Source organism: Oncorhynchus gorbuscha, linkage group LG25 (assembly GCF_021184085.1).
Source record: "Oncorhynchus gorbuscha isolate QuinsamMale2020 ecotype Even-year linkage group LG25, OgorEven_v1.0, whole genome shotgun sequence".
In the NCBI taxonomy this organism is placed as follows: domain Eukaryota; kingdom Metazoa; phylum Chordata; class Actinopteri; order Salmoniformes; family Salmonidae; genus Oncorhynchus; species Oncorhynchus gorbuscha.
Window position 1 is genome coordinate 46,104,856 of NC_060197.1, and position 14,599 is coordinate 46,119,454.

Here is a 14,599-nt window from a genome sequence, read left to right on the forward strand (position 1 = left end):
TGGTCCAGTGGTTCAGATTCGGTTCTTTTACCACCGCGGCCTGGGTTTGATTCCCGCCCAGGGAATTACTTGATTTTTGGGAAACACTAGGCATAAGTCCAAAACTTGGTACAACTGCTGAAAAAGTTATACTCTTCTGAGTCAGCGACTTGACCGACCTAAGGACTGTTGCAATCTCGAGAACTCTCTGCTGCTCTACCAACATTCCTTTCATAGGTCAACAAGTGAAGATTTCTTCTCTCAGGGAAATATATTTTTTGTCAAGCACATGTCAAGGTGCACTGCTGTCAAAAAGTTGGCGTAAACCACAAGAAAAGTACAATCCTTTGAGGCCAGACTGCTGAAAAGTTATACTCTTCTGAGTCAGCGACCTAAGGACTGTTGCAATCTCGAGAACTCTCTGCTGCTCTACCAACATTCCTTTCATAGGTCAACAAGTGAAGATTTCTTCTCTCAGGGAAATATATTTTTTTGTCAAGCACATGTCAAGGTGCACTGCTGTCAAAAAGTTGGTGTAAACCACAAGAAAAAGTACAATCCTTTGAGCCAGATTTGAACCAGCGACTTAAGGATTACAGTAATTTCACCTACAGTCCTCCGCTCTACCAACTGAGCTATCAAAGGGTGACAAATGCATTCAAACGCCATCCCCTAGATGGTCAGAGGTTCGACAGAAGCATATGTTCCCTTTAAGAAATTAATCTGCTGAGTTTGGTGGTTTCTTGAAGCTGCTGAGGATTGCCCCCAGGTCTTCGTACGTTCAACTAATGCTCTATTCCTCTGAGCTACATCCCCTTAGATTGCAAGTAGTTGCATTTGAGAATAGACAAAAAGTGAGCCGAGGAAGAAAAACGCTGTTTAGCCCCCTCACTGCGAAATGTCTTTTTCTCTCCTTTTGGTCCAGTGGTTCAGATTCGGTTCTTTTACCACCGCGGCCTGGGTTTGATTCCCGCTCAGGGAATTACTTGATTTTGGGGAAACACTAGGCATGAGTCCAAAACTTGGTACAACTGCTGAAAAAGTTATACTCTTCTGAGTAATATAATAATAATAATAATATATGCCATTTAGCAGACGGTTTTATCCAAAGCGACTTGAGTCAGCGACCTAAGGACTGTTGCAATCTCGAGAACTCTCTGCTGCTCTACCAACATTCCTTTCAAAGGTCAACAAGTGAAGAGTTCTTCCCTCAGGGAAATATATTTTTTGTCAAGCACATGTCAAGGTGCACTGCTGTCAAAAAGTTGGCGTAAACCACAAGAAAAAGTACAATCCTTTGAGTAGGATTTGAACCAGCGACCTAAGGATTACAGCAATTTCACCTACAGTCCTCCGCTCTACCAACTGAGCTATCAAAGGGCAACAAATGTAGTCAAACGCCATCCCCTAGATGTTCAGAGGTTCGGCAGAAGCATATGTTCCCTTTAAGAAATTAATCTGCTGAGTTTGGTGGTTTCTTGGAGCTGCTGAGGATTGCCCCCAGGTCTTCGTACGTTCAACTAATGCTCTATTCCTCTGAGCTACATCCCCTTAGATTGCAAGTAGTTGCATTTGAGAATAGACAAAAAGTGAGCCGAGGAAGAAAAACGCTGTTTAGCCCCCTCACTGCGAAATGTCTTTTTCTCTCTCCCTTTTGGTCCAGTGGTTCAGATTCGGTTCTTTTACCACCGCGGCCTGGGTTTGATTCCCGCTCAGGGAATTACTTGATTTTGGGGAAACACTAGGCATGAGTCCAAAACTTGGTACAACTGCTGAAAAAGTTATACTCTTCTGAGTCAGCGACCTAAGGACTGTTGCAATCTCGAGAACTCTCTGCTGCTCTACCAACATTCCTTTCATAGGTCAACAAGTGAAGATTTCTTCTCTCAGGGAAATATATTTTTTGTCAAGCACATGTCAAGGTGCACTGCTGTCAAAAAGTTGGCGTAAACCACAAGAAAAAGTACAATCCTTTGAGCCAGCGACCTAAGGATTACAGCAATTTCACCTACAGTCCTCCGCTCTACCAACTGAGCTATCAAAGGGTGACAAATACAGTCAAACGCCATTCCCTAGATGGTCAGAGGTTCGACAGAAGCATATGTTCCCTTTAAGAAATTAATCTGCTGAGTTTGGTGGTTTCTTGAAGCTGCTGAGGATTGCCCCCAGGTCTTCGTACGTTCAACTAATGCTCTATTCCACTGAGCTACATCCCCTTAGATTGCAAGTAGTTGCATTTGGGAATAGACAAAAAGTGAGCCGAGGAATAAAATCGTTGTTTAGCTCCCTCACTGCGAAATGTCTTTTTCTCTCTCCCTTTTGGTCCAGTGGTTCAGATTCGGTTCTTTTACCACCGCGGCCTGGGTTTGATTCCCGCTCAGGGAATTACTTGATTTTGGGGAAACACTAGGCATGAGTCCAAAACTTGGTACAACTGCTGAAAAAGTTATACTCTGAGTAATATAATAATAATAATAATATATGCCATTTAGCAGACGGTTTTATCCAAAGCGACTTGAGTCAGCGACCTAAGGACTGTTGCAATCTCGAGAACTCTCTGCTGCTCTACCAACATTCCTTTCAAAGGTCAACAAGTGAAGAGTTCTTCCCTCAGGGAAATATATTTTTTTGTCAAGCACATGTCAAGGTGCACTGCTGTCAAAAAGTTGGCGTAAACCACAAGAAAAATTACAATCCTTTGAGTAGGATTTGAACCAGCGACCTAAGGATTACAGCAATTTCACCTACAGTCCTCTGCTCTACCAACTGAGCTATCAAAGGGCAACAAACACAGTCAAACGCCATTCCCTAGAAGGTCAGAGGTTTGACAGAAGCATATGTTCCGTTTAAGAAATTAATCTGCTGAGTTTGGTGGTTTTTTGAAGCTGCTGAGGATTGCCCCCAGGTCTTCGTACGTTCAACTAATGCTCTATTCCTCTGAGCTACATCCCCTTAGTTTGCAAGTAGTTGCATTTGGGAATAGACAAAAAGTGAGCCGAGGAATAAAATCGCTGTTTAGCTACCTCACTGCGAATTGTCTTTTTCTCTCTCTCTTTTGGTCCAGTGGTTCAGATTCGGTTCTTTTACCACCGCGGCCTGGGTTTGATTCCCGCTCAGGGAATTACTTGATTATTGGGGAAACACTAGGCATAATTCCAAAACGTGGTACAACTGCTGAAAAAGTTATACTCTTCTGAGTCAGCGACCTAAGGACTGTTGCAATCTCGAGAAATCTCTGCTGCTCTACCAACATTCCTTTCATAGGTCAACAAGTGAAGATTTCTTCTCTCAGGGAAATATATTTTTTTGTCAAGCACATGTCAAGGTGCACTGCTGTCAAAAAGTTGGTGTAAACCACAAGAAAAAGTACAATCCTTTGAGCCAGATTTGAACCAGCGACCTAAGGATTACAGCAATTTCACCTACAGTCCTCCGCTCTACCAACTGAGCTATCAAAGGGTGACAAATGCATTCAAACACCATCCCCTAGATGGTCAGAGGTTCGACAGAAGCATATGTTCCCTTTAAGAAATTAATCTGCTGAGTTTGGTGGTTTCTTGAAGCTGCTGAGGATTGCCCCCAGGTCTTCGTACGTTCAACTAATGCTCTATTCCTCTGAGCTACATCCCCTTAGATTGCAAGTAGTTGCATTTGGGAATAGACAAAAAGTGAGCCGAGGAAGAAAAATGCTGTTTAGCCCCCTCACTGCGAAATGTCTTTTTCTCTCTCCTTTTGGTCCAGTGGTTCAGATTCGGTTCTTTTACCACCGCGGCCTGGGTTTGATTCCCGCTCAGGGAATTACTTGATTTTGGGGAAACACTAGGCATAAGTCCAAAACGTGGTACAACTGCTGAAAAAGTTATACTCTTCTGAGTCAGCGACCTAAGGACTGTTGCAATCTCGAGAACTCTCTGCTGCTCTACCAACATTCCTTTCATAGGTCAACAAGTGAAGATTTCTTCTCTCAGGGAAATATATTTTTCGTCAAGCACATGTCAAGGTGCACTGCTGTTAAAAAGTTGGCGTAAACCACAAGAAAAAGTAGAATCCTTTGAGCCAGATTTGAACCAGCGACCTAAGGATTACAGCAATTTCACCTACAGTCCTCCACTCTACCAACTGAGCTATCAAAGGGTGACAAATGCATTCAAACGCCACCCCCTAGATGGTCAGAGGTTCGACAGAAGCATATGTTCCATTTAAGAAATTAATCTGCTGAGTTTGGTGGTTTCTTGAAGCTGCTGAGGATTGCCCCCAGGTCTTCGTACGTTCAACTAATGCTCTATTCCTCTGAGCTACATCCCCTTAGATTGCAAGTAGTTGCATTTGGGAATAGACAAAAAGTGAGCAGAGGAAGAAAAATGCTGTTTAGCCCCCTCACTGCGAAATGTCTTTTTCTCTCTCCCTTTTGGTCCAGTGGTTCAGATTCGGTTCTTTTACCACCGCGGCCTGGGTTTGATTCCCGCTCAGGGAATTACTTGATTTTGGGGAAACACTAGGCATAAGTCCAAAACGTGGTACAACTGCTGAAAAAGTTATACTCTTCTGAGTCATTGACCTAAGGACTGTTGCAATCTCGAGAACTCTCTGCTGCTCTACCAACATTCCTTTCATAGGTCAACAAGTGAAGATTTCTTCTCTCAGGGAAATATATTTTTCGTCAAGCACATGTCAAGGTGCACTGCTGTTAAAAAGTTGGCGTAAACCACAAGAAAAAGTAGAATCCTTTGAGCCAGATTTGAACCAGCGACCTAAGGATTACAGCAATTTCACCTACAGTGCTCTGCTCTAACAACTCAGCTATCAAAGGGTGACAAATGCAGTCAAACGCCATCCCCTAGATGGTCAGAGGTTCGACAGAAGCATATGTTCCCTTTAAGAAATTAATCTGCTGAGTTTGGTGGTTTCTTGAAGCTGCTGAGGATTGCCCCCAGGTCTTCGTACGTTCAACTAATGCTCTATTCCTCTGAGCTACATCCCCTTAGATTGCAAGTAGTTGCATTTGGGAATAGACAAAAAGTGAGCCGAGGAAGAAAAATGCTGTTTAGCCCCCTCACTGCGAAATGTCTTTTTCTCTCTCCCTTTTGGTCCAGTGGTTCAGATTCGGTTCTTTTACCACCGCGGCCTGGGTTTGATTCCCGCTCAGGGAATTACTTGATTTTGGGGAAACACTAGGCATAAGTCCAAAACCTGGTACAAATGCTGAAAAAGTTATACTCTTCTGAGTCAGCGACCTAAGGACTGTTGCAATCTCGAGAACTCTCTGCTGCTCTACCAACATTCCTTTCATAGGTCAACAAGTGAAGATTTCTTCTCTCAGGGAAATATATTTTTTGTCAAGCACATGTCAAGGTGCACTGCTGTCAAAAAGTTGGCGTAAACCACAAGAAAAATTACAATCCTTTGAGTAGGATTTGAACCAGCGACCTAAGGATTACAGCAATTTCACCTACAGTCCTCCGCTCTACCAACTGAGCTATCAAAGGGCAACAAACACAGTCAAACGCCATTCCCTAGATGGTCAGAGGTTTGACAGAAGCATATGTTCCGTTTAAGAAATTAATCTGCTGAGTTTGGTGGTTTTTTGAAGCTGCTGAGGATTGCCCCCAGGTCTTCGTACGTTCAACTAATGCTCTATTCCTCTGAGCTACATCCCCTTAGTTTGCAAGTAGTTGCATTTGGGAATAGACAAAAAGTGAGCCGAGGAATAAAATCGCTGTTTAGCTACCTCACTGCGAATTGTCTTTTTCTCTCTCTCTTTTGGTCCAGTGGTTCAGATTCGGTTCTTTTACCACCGCGGCCTGGGTTTGATTCCCGCTCAGGGAATTACTTGATTATTGGGGAAACACTAGGCATAATTCCAAAACGTGGTACAACTGCTGAAAAAGTTATACTCTTCTGAGTCAGCGACCTAAGGACTGTTGCAATCTCGAGAAATCTCTGCTGCTCTACCAACATTCCTTTCATAGGTCAACAAGTGAAGATTTCTTCTCTCAGGGAAATATATTTTTTTGTCAAGCACATGTCAAGGTGCACTGCTGTCAAAAAGTTGGTGTAAACCACAAGAAAAAGTACAATCCTTTGAGCCAGATTTGAACCAGCGACTTAAGGATTACAGTAATTTCACCTACAGTCCTCCGCTCTACCAACTGAGCTATCAAAGGGTGACAAATGCATTCAAACGCCATCCCCTAGATGGTCAGAGGTTCGACAGAAGCATATGTTCCCTTTAAGAAATTAATCTGCTGAGTTTGGTGGTTTCTTGAAGCTGCTGAGGATTGCCCCCAGGTCTTCGTACGTTCAACTAATGCTCTATTCCTCTGAGCTACATCCCCTTAGATTGCAAGTAGTTGCATTTGAGAATAGACAAAAAGTGAGCCGAGGAAGAAAAACGCTGTTTAGCCCCCTCACTGCGAAATGTCTTTTTCTCTCTCCCTTTTGGTCCAGTGGTTCAGATTCGGTTCTTTTACCACCGCGGCCTGGGTTTGATTCCCGCTCAGGGAATTACTTGATTTTGGGGAAACACTAGGCATGAGTCCAAAACTTGGTACAACTGCTGAAAAAGTTATACTCTTCTGAGTCAGCGACCTAAGGACTGTTGCAATCTCGAGAACTCTCTGCTGCTCTACCAACATTCCTTTCATAGGTCAACAAGTGAAGATTTCTTCTCTCAGGGAAATATATTTTTTGTCAAGCACATGTCAAGGTGCACTGCTGTCAAAAAGTTGGCGTAAACCACAAGAAAAAGTACAATCCTTTGAGCCAGCGACCTAAGGATTACAGCAATTTCACCTACAGTCCTCCGCTCTACCAACTGAGCTATCAAAGGGTGACAAATACAGTCAAACGCCATTCCCTAGATGGTCAGAGGTTCGACAGAAGCATATGTTCCCTTTAAGAAATTAATCTGCTGAGTTTGGTGGTTTCTTGAAGCTGCTGAGGATTGCCCCCAGGTCGTCGTACGTTCAACTAATGCTCTATTCCATTGAGCTACATCCCCTTAGATTGCAAGTAGTTGCATTTGGGAATAGACAAAAAGTGAGCCGAGGAATAAAATCGTTGTTTAGCTCCCTCACTGCGAAATGTCTTTTTCTCTCTCCCTTTTGGTCCAGTGGTTCAGATTCGGTTCTTTTACCACCGCGGCCTGGGTTTGATTCCCGCTCAGGGAATTACTTGATTTTGGGGAAACACTAGGCATGAGTCCAAAACTTGGTACAACTGCTGAAAAAGTTATACTCTTCTGAGTAATATAATAATAATAATAATATATGCCATTTAGCAGACGGTTTTATCCAAAGCGACTTGAGTCAGCGACCTAAGGACTGTTGCAATCTCGAGAACTCTCTGCTGCTCTACCAACATTCCTTTCAAAGGTCAACAAGTGAAGAGTTCTTCCCTCAGGGAAATATATTTTTTGTCAAGCACATGTCAAGGTGCACTGCTGTCAAAAAGTTGGTGTAAACCACAAGAAAAAGTACAATCCTTTGAGCCAGATTTGAACCAGCGACTTAAGGATTACAGTAATTTCACCTACAGTCCTCCGCTCTACCAACTGAGCTATCAAAGGGTGACAAATGCATTCAAACGCCATCCCCTAGATGGTCAGAGGTTCGACAGAAGCATATGTTCCCTTTAAGAAATTAATCTGCTGAGTTTGGTGGTTTCTTGAAGCTGCTGAGGATTGCCCCCAGGTCTTCGTACGTTCAACTAATGCTCTATTCCTCTGAGCTACATCCCCTTAGATTGCAAGTAGTTGCATTTGAGAATAGACAAAAAGTGAGCCGAGGAAGAAAAACGCTGTTTAGCCCCCTCACTGCGAAATGTCTTTTTCTCTCTCCCTTTTGGTCCAGTGGTTCAGATTCGGTTCTTTTACCACCGCGGCCTGGGTTTGATTCCCGCTCAGGGAATTACTTGATTTTGGGGAAACACTAGGCATGAGTCCAAAACTTGGTACAACTGCTGAAAAAGTTATACTCTTCTGAGTCAGCGACCTAAGGACTGTTGCAATCTCGAGAACTCTCTGCTGCTCTACCAACATTCCTTTCATAGGTCAACAAGTGAAGATTTCTTCTCTCAGGGAAATATATTTTTGTCAAGCACATGTCAAGGTGCACTGCTGTCAAAAAGTTGGCGTAAACCACAAGAAAAAGTACAATCCTTTGAGCCAGCGACCTAAGGATTACAGCAATTTCACCTACAGTCCTCCGCTCTACCAACTGAGCTATCAAAGGGTGACAAATACAGTCAAACGCCATTCCCTAGATGGTCAGAGGTTCGACAGAAGCATATGTTCCCTTTAAGAAATTAATCTGCTGAGTTTGGTGGTTTCTTGAAGCTGCTGAGGATTGCCCCCAGGTCGTCGTACGTTCAACTAATGCTCTATTCCATTGAGCTACATCCCCTTAGATTGCAAGTAGTTGCATTTGGGAATAGACAAAAAGTGAGCCGAGGAATAAAATCGTTGTTTAGCTCCCTCACTGCGAAATGTCTTTTTCTCTCTCCCTTTTGGTCCAGTGGTTCAGATTCGGTTCTTTTACCACCGCGGCCTGGGTTTGATTCCCGCTCAGGGAATTACTTGATTTTGGGGAAACACTAGGCATGAGTCCAAAACTTGGTACAACTGCTGAAAAAGTTATACTCTTCTGAGTAATATAATAATAATAATAATATATGCCATTTAGCAGACGGTTTTATCCAAAGCGACTTGAGTCAGCGACCTAAGGACTGTTGCAATCTCGAGAACTCTCTGCTGCTCTACCAACATTCCTTTCAAAGGTCAACAAGTGAAGAGTTCTTCCCTCAGGGAAATATATTTTTTGTCAAGCACATGTCAAGGTGCACTGCTGTCAAAAAGTTTGCGTAAACCACAAGAAAAAGTACAATCCTTTGAGTAGGATTTGAACCAGCGACCTAAGGATTACAGCAATTCCACCTACAGTCCTCCGCTCTACCAACTGAGCTATCAAAGGGCAACAAATGTAGTCAAACGCCATCCCCTAGATGTTCAGAGGTTCGGCAGAAGCATATGTTCCCTTTAAGAAATTAATCTGCTGAGTTTGGTGGTTTCTTGGAGCTGCTGAGGATTGCCCCCAGGTCTTCGTACGTTCAACTAATGCTCTATTCCTCTGAGCTACATCCCCTTAGATTGCAAGTAGTTGCATTTGGGAATAGACAAAAAGTGAGCCGAGGAATAAAATCGCTGTTTAGCCCCCTCACTGCGAAATGTATTTTTCTCTCTCCCTTTTGGTCCAGTGGTTAGGATTCGGTTCTTTTACCACCGCGGCCTGGGTTTGATTCCCGCTCAGGGAATGACTTGCTTTTGGGGAAACACTAGGCATAAGTCAAAAACTTGGTACAACTGCAGAAAAAGTTATACTCTTCTGAGTCAGCGACCTAAGGACTGTTGCAATCTCGAGAACTGTCTGCTGCTCTACCAACATTCCTTTCAAAGGTCAACAAGTGAAGATTTCTTCTCTCAGGGAAAGATATTTGTTTGTCAAGCACATGTCAATGTGCACTGCTGTCAAAAAGTTGGCGTAAACCACAAGAAATAGTACAATCCTTTGAGACAGATTTGAACCAACAACCTAAGGATTACAGCAACTTCACCTACAGACCTCCACTCTACCAACTGAGCTATAAAAGGGCGACAAATGTAGTCAAACGCCATCCCCTAGATGTTCAGAGGTTCGGCAGAAGCATATGTTCCCTTTAAGAAATTAATCTGCTGAGTTTGGTGGTTTCTTGGAGCTGCTGAGGATTGCCCCCAGGTCTTCGTACGTTCAACTAATGCTCTATTCCTCTGAGCTACATCCCCTTAGATTGCAAGTAGTTGCATTTGGGAATAGACAAAAAGTGAGCCGAGGAATAAAATCGCTGTTTAGCCCCCTCACTGCAAAATGTATTTTTCTCTCTCCCTTTTGGTCCAGTGGTTAGGATTCGGTTCTTTTACCACCGCGGCCTGGGTTTGATTCCCGCTCAGGGAATGACTTGCTTTTGGGGAAACACTAGGCATAAGTCAAAAACTTGGTACAACTGCAGAAAAGGTTATACTCTTCTGAGTCAGCGACCTAAGGACTGTTGCAAACTCGAGAACTCTCTGCTGCTCTACCAACATTCCTTTCAAAGGTCAACAAGTGAAGATTTCTTCCCTCAGGGAAATATATTTTTGTCAAGCACATGTCAAGGTGCACTGCTGTCAAAAAGTTGGCGTAAACCACAAGAAAAAGTACAATCCTTTGAGCCGGATTTGAACCAGCGACCTAAGGATTACAGCAATTTCACCTATAGTCCTCCGCTCTACCAACTGAGCTATCAAAGGTGACAAATATAGTCAAACGCCATTCCCTAGATGGTCAGAGGTTCGACAGAAGCATATGTTCCGTTTAAGAAATTAATCTGCTGAGTTTGGTGGTTTCTTGAAGCTGCTGAGGATTGCCCCCAGGTCTTCGTACGTTCAACTAATGCTCTATTCCTCTGAGCTACATCCCCTTAGATTGCAAGTAGTTGCATTCGGGAATAGACAAAAAGTGAGCCGAGGAAGAAAATCGCTGTTTAGCCCCCTCACTGCGAAATGTCTTTTTCTCTCTCCCTTTTGGTCCAGTGGTTCAGATTCGGTTCTTTTACCACCGCGGCCTGGGTTTGATTCCCGCTCAGGGAATTACTTGATTTTGGGGAAACACTAGGCATAAGTCCAAAACGTGGTACAACTGCTGAAAAAGTTATACTCTTCTGAGTCAGCGACCTAAGGACTGTTGCAATCTCGAGAAATCTCTGCTGCTCTACCAACATTCCTTTCAAAGGTCAACAAGTGAAGATTTCTTCCCTCAGGGAAATATATTTTTTGTCAAGCACATGTCAAGGTGCACTGCTGTCAAAAAGTTGGCGTAAACCACAAAAAAAAGTACAATCCTTTGAGCCGGATTTGAACCAGCGACCTAAGGATTACAGCAATTTCACCTACAGTCCTCCGCTCTACCAACTGAGCTATCAAATGCGACAAAAATAGTCAAACGCCATTCCCTAGATGGTCAGAGGTTCGACAGAAGCATATGTTCCGTTTAAGAAATTAATCTGCTGAGTTTGGTGGTTTCTTGAAGCTGCTGAGGATTGCCCCCAGGTCTTCGTACGTTCAACTAATGCTCTATTCCTCTGAGCTACATACCCTTAGATTGCAAGTAGTTGCATTCGGGAATAGACAAAAAGTGAGCCGAGGAAGAAAATCGCTGTTTAGCCCCCTCACTGCGAAATGTCTTTTTCTCTCCCTTTTGGTCCATTGTTTTTTCATGGGTCTGCCTACCCATGTCAGAGACGCAAACTCGGTCTCAACCTTTAAGTCTTTACTGAAGACTCATCTCTTCAGTGGGTCATATGATTGAGTGTAGTCTGGCCCAGGAGTGGGAAGGTGAACGGAAAGGCTCTGGAGCAACGAACCGCCCTTGCTGTCTCTGCCTGGCCGGTTCCCCTTTTTCCACTGGGATTCTCTGCCTCTAACCCTGTTACGGGGGCTGAGTCACTGGCTTGCTGGGGCTCTCTCGTGCCGTCCCTGGGGGGGTGCGTCACCTGGGTGGGTTGATTCACTGTTGTGGTCGGCCTGTCTGGGTTTCCTCCCCCCTTGGGTTGTACCGTGTCGGAGATCTTTGTGGGCTATACTCGGCCTTGTCTCAGGATGGTAAGTTGGTGGTTGAAGATTTCCCTCTAGTGGTGTGGGGGCTGTGCTTTGGCAAAGTGGGTGGGGTTATATCCTTCCTGTTTGGCCCTGTCCGGGGGTGTCCTTGGATGGGGCCACAGTGTCTCCTGACCCCTCCTGTCTCAGCCTCCAGTATTTATGCTGCAGTAGTTTATGTGTCGGGGGGCTAGGGTCAGTTTGTTTATCTGGAGTACTTCTCCTGTCCTATTCGGTGTCCTGTGTAAATCTAAGTGTGCGTTCTCTAATTCTCTCCTTCTCTCTTTCTTTCTCTCTCTCGGAGGACCTGAGCCCTAGGACCATGCCCCAGGACTACCTGACATGATGACTCCTTGCTGTCCCCAGTCCACCTGGCCATGCTGCTGCTCCAGTTTCAACTGGCCTGGGCCCTAGGACCATGTCCCAGGACTACCTGACATGAGGACTCCTTGCTGTCCCCAGTCCACCTGGCCATGCTCCTGCTCCAGTTTCAACTGTTCTGCCTTACTATTATTCAACCATGCTGGTCATTTATGAACATTTGAACATCTTGGCCACGTTCTGTTATAATCTCCACCCGGCACAGCCAGAAGAGGACTGGCCACCCCACATATGCTCTCTCTAATTCTCTCTTTCTTTCTCTCTCTTGGAGGACCTGAGCCCTAGGACCGTGCCCCAGGACTACCTGACATGATGGCTCCTTGCTGTCCCCAGTCCACCTGACTGTGCTGCTGCTCCAGTTTCAACTGTTCTGCCTTATTATTATTTGACCATGCTGGTCATTTATGAACATTTGAACATCTTGGTCATGTTCTGTTATAATCTCTACCCGGCACAGCCAGAAGAGGACTGGCCACCCCACATAGCCCGGTTCCTCTCTAGGTTTCTTCCTAGGTTTTGGCCTTTCTAGGGAGTTTTTCCTAGCCACCGTGCTTTTACACCTGCATTGTTTGCTGTTTGGGGTTTTAGGCTGGGTTTCTGTACAGCACTTTGAGATATCAGCTGATGTACGAAGGGCTATATAAATAAATTTGATTTGATTTGATTTGATTTGGTTCAGATTCGGTTCTTTTACCACCGCGGCCTGGGTTTGATTCCCGCTCAGGGAATTACTTGATTTTGGGGAAACACTAGGCATAAGTCCAAAACGTGGTACAACTGCTGAAAAAGTTATACTCTTCTGAGTCAGCGACCTAAGGACTGTTGCAATCTCGAGAAATCTCTGCTGCTCTACCAACATTCCTTTCAAAGGTCAACAAGTGAAGAGTTCTTCCCTCAGGGAAATATATTTTTTGTCAAGCACATGTCAAGGTGCACTGCTGTCAAAAAGTTGGCGTAAACCACAAGAAAAAGTACAATCCTTTGAGTAGGATTTGAACCAGCGACCTAAGGATTACAGCAATTTCACCTACAGTCCTCCGCTCTACCAACTGAGCTATCAAAGGGCGACAAATACAGTCAAACGCCATTCCCTAGATGGTCAGAGGTTCGACAGAAGCATATGTTCCGTTTAAGAAATTAATCTGCTGAGTTTGGTGGTTTCTTGAAGCTGCTGAGGATTGCCCCCAGGTCTTCGTACGTTCAACTAATGCTCTATTCCTCTGAGCTACATCCCCTTAGTTTGCAAGTAGTTGCATTTGGGAATAGACAAAAAGTGAGCCGAGGAATAAAATCGCTCTTTAGCTCCCTCACTGCGAATTGTCTTTTTCTCTCTCCCTTTTGGTCCAGTGGTTCAGATACGGTTCTTTTACCACCGCGGCCTGGGTTTGATTCCCGCTCAGGGAATTACTTGATTTTGGGGAAACACTAGGCATAAGTCCAAAACGTGGTACAACTGCTGAAAAAGTTATACTCTTCTGAGTCAGCGACCTAAGGACTGTTGCAATCTCGAGAACTCTCTGCTGCTCTACCAACATTCCTTTCAAAGGTCAACAAGTGAAGATTTCTTCCCTCAGGGAAATATATTTTTTGTCAAGCACATGTCAAGGTGCACTGCTGTCAAAAAGTTGGCGTAAACCACAAGAAAACAAACAGTTCTTTGAGCCAGATTTAAACCAGCGACCTAAGGATTACAGCAATTTCACATACAGTGCTCCGCTCTACCAACTGAGCTATCAAAGGGTGACAAATACAGTCAAACGCCATTCCCTAGATGGTCAGAGGTTCGACAGAAGCATATGTTCCCTTTAAGAAATGAATCTGCTGAGTTTGGTGGTTTCTTGAAGCTGCTGAGGATTGCCCCCAGGTCTTCGTACGTTCAACTAATGCTCTATTCCTCTGAGCTACATCCCATTAGATTGCAAGTAGTTGCATTTGGGAATAGACAAAAAGTGAGCCGAGGAATAAAATCGCTGTTTAGCTCCCTCACTGCGAATGTCTTTTTCTCTCTCCCTTTTGGTCCAGTGGTAAGGATTCGGTTCTTTTACCACCGCGGCCTGGGTTTGATTCCCGCTCTGGGAATTACTTGATTTTGGGAAACACTAGGCATAAGTCCAAAACGTGGTACAACTGCTGAAAAAGTTATACTCTTCTGAGTTAGCGACCTAAGGACTGTTGCAATCTCGAGAACTCTCTGCTGCTCTACCAACATTCCTTTCATAGGTCAACAAGTGAAGATTTCTTCTCTCAGGGAAATATATTTTTTGTCAAGCACATGTCAAGGTGCACTGCTGTCAAAAAGTTGGCGTAAACCACAAGAAAAAGAACAATCCTGTGAGCCGGATTTGAACCAGCGACCTAAGGATTACAGCAATTTCACCTACAGTCCTCCGCTATACCAACTGAGCTATCAAAGGGTGACAAATACAGTCAAACGCCATTCCCTAGATTGTCAGAGGTTCGACAGAAGCATATGTTCCCTTTAAGAAATTAATCTGCTGAGTTTGGTGGTTTCTTGAAGCTGCTGTGGATTGCCCCCAGGTCTTCGTACGTTCAACTAATGCTCTATTCCTCTGA

At 44.3% G+C, this 14,599-nt stretch overlaps 12 non-coding genes across 12 annotated transcripts; all 12 read right to left on the reverse strand.

The window, feature by feature from the left end:
- Window positions 1–537: 537 nt before the first annotated feature.
- Window positions 538–624, reverse strand: trnay-gua. The gene is given in 2 exon segments: window positions 538–573; window positions 588–624. It is a non-coding gene; the product is annotated as a tRNA-Tyr (tRNA).
- A 648-nt stretch (window positions 625–1,272) lies between these two features.
- trnay-gua lies at window positions 1,273–1,359 on the reverse strand. The gene is given in 2 exon segments: window positions 1,273–1,308; window positions 1,323–1,359. It is a non-coding gene; the product is annotated as a tRNA-Tyr (tRNA).
- Window positions 1,360–2,673: 1,314 nt separating this feature from the next.
- On the reverse strand, window positions 2,674–2,760 carry trnay-gua. Its single transcript is given in 2 exon segments — window positions 2,674–2,709; window positions 2,724–2,760. It is a non-coding gene; the product is annotated as a tRNA-Tyr (tRNA).
- A 591-nt stretch (window positions 2,761–3,351) lies between these two features.
- Window positions 3,352–3,438, reverse strand: trnay-gua. Its single transcript is given in 2 exon segments — window positions 3,352–3,387; window positions 3,402–3,438. It is a non-coding gene; the product is annotated as a tRNA-Tyr (tRNA).
- A 588-nt stretch (window positions 3,439–4,026) lies between these two features.
- trnay-gua lies at window positions 4,027–4,113 on the reverse strand. Its single transcript is given in 2 exon segments — window positions 4,027–4,062; window positions 4,077–4,113. It is a non-coding gene; the product is annotated as a tRNA-Tyr (tRNA).
- Window positions 4,114–5,378: 1,265 nt separating this feature from the next.
- On the reverse strand, window positions 5,379–5,465 carry trnay-gua. Its single transcript is given in 2 exon segments — window positions 5,379–5,414; window positions 5,429–5,465. It is a non-coding gene; the product is annotated as a tRNA-Tyr (tRNA).
- Window positions 5,466–6,056: 591 nt separating this feature from the next.
- trnay-gua lies at window positions 6,057–6,143 on the reverse strand. Its single transcript is given in 2 exon segments — window positions 6,057–6,092; window positions 6,107–6,143. It is a non-coding gene; the product is annotated as a tRNA-Tyr (tRNA).
- A 1,316-nt stretch (window positions 6,144–7,459) lies between these two features.
- On the reverse strand, window positions 7,460–7,546 carry trnay-gua. Its single transcript is given in 2 exon segments — window positions 7,460–7,495; window positions 7,510–7,546. It is a non-coding gene; the product is annotated as a tRNA-Tyr (tRNA).
- Window positions 7,547–8,861: 1,315 nt separating this feature from the next.
- On the reverse strand, window positions 8,862–8,948 carry trnay-gua. Its single transcript is given in 2 exon segments — window positions 8,862–8,897; window positions 8,912–8,948. It is a non-coding gene; the product is annotated as a tRNA-Tyr (tRNA).
- Window positions 8,949–10,213: 1,265 nt separating this feature from the next.
- Window positions 10,214–10,300, reverse strand: trnay-aua. Its single transcript is given in 2 exon segments — window positions 10,214–10,249; window positions 10,264–10,300. It is a non-coding gene; the product is annotated as a tRNA-Tyr (tRNA).
- Window positions 10,301–10,888: 588 nt separating this feature from the next.
- On the reverse strand, window positions 10,889–10,975 carry trnay-gua. Its single transcript is given in 2 exon segments — window positions 10,889–10,924; window positions 10,939–10,975. It is a non-coding gene; the product is annotated as a tRNA-Tyr (tRNA).
- A 2,027-nt stretch (window positions 10,976–13,002) lies between these two features.
- Window positions 13,003–13,089, reverse strand: trnay-gua. The gene is given in 2 exon segments: window positions 13,003–13,038; window positions 13,053–13,089. It is a non-coding gene; the product is annotated as a tRNA-Tyr (tRNA).
- Between the last annotated feature and the right edge of the window lie 1,510 nt (window positions 13,090–14,599).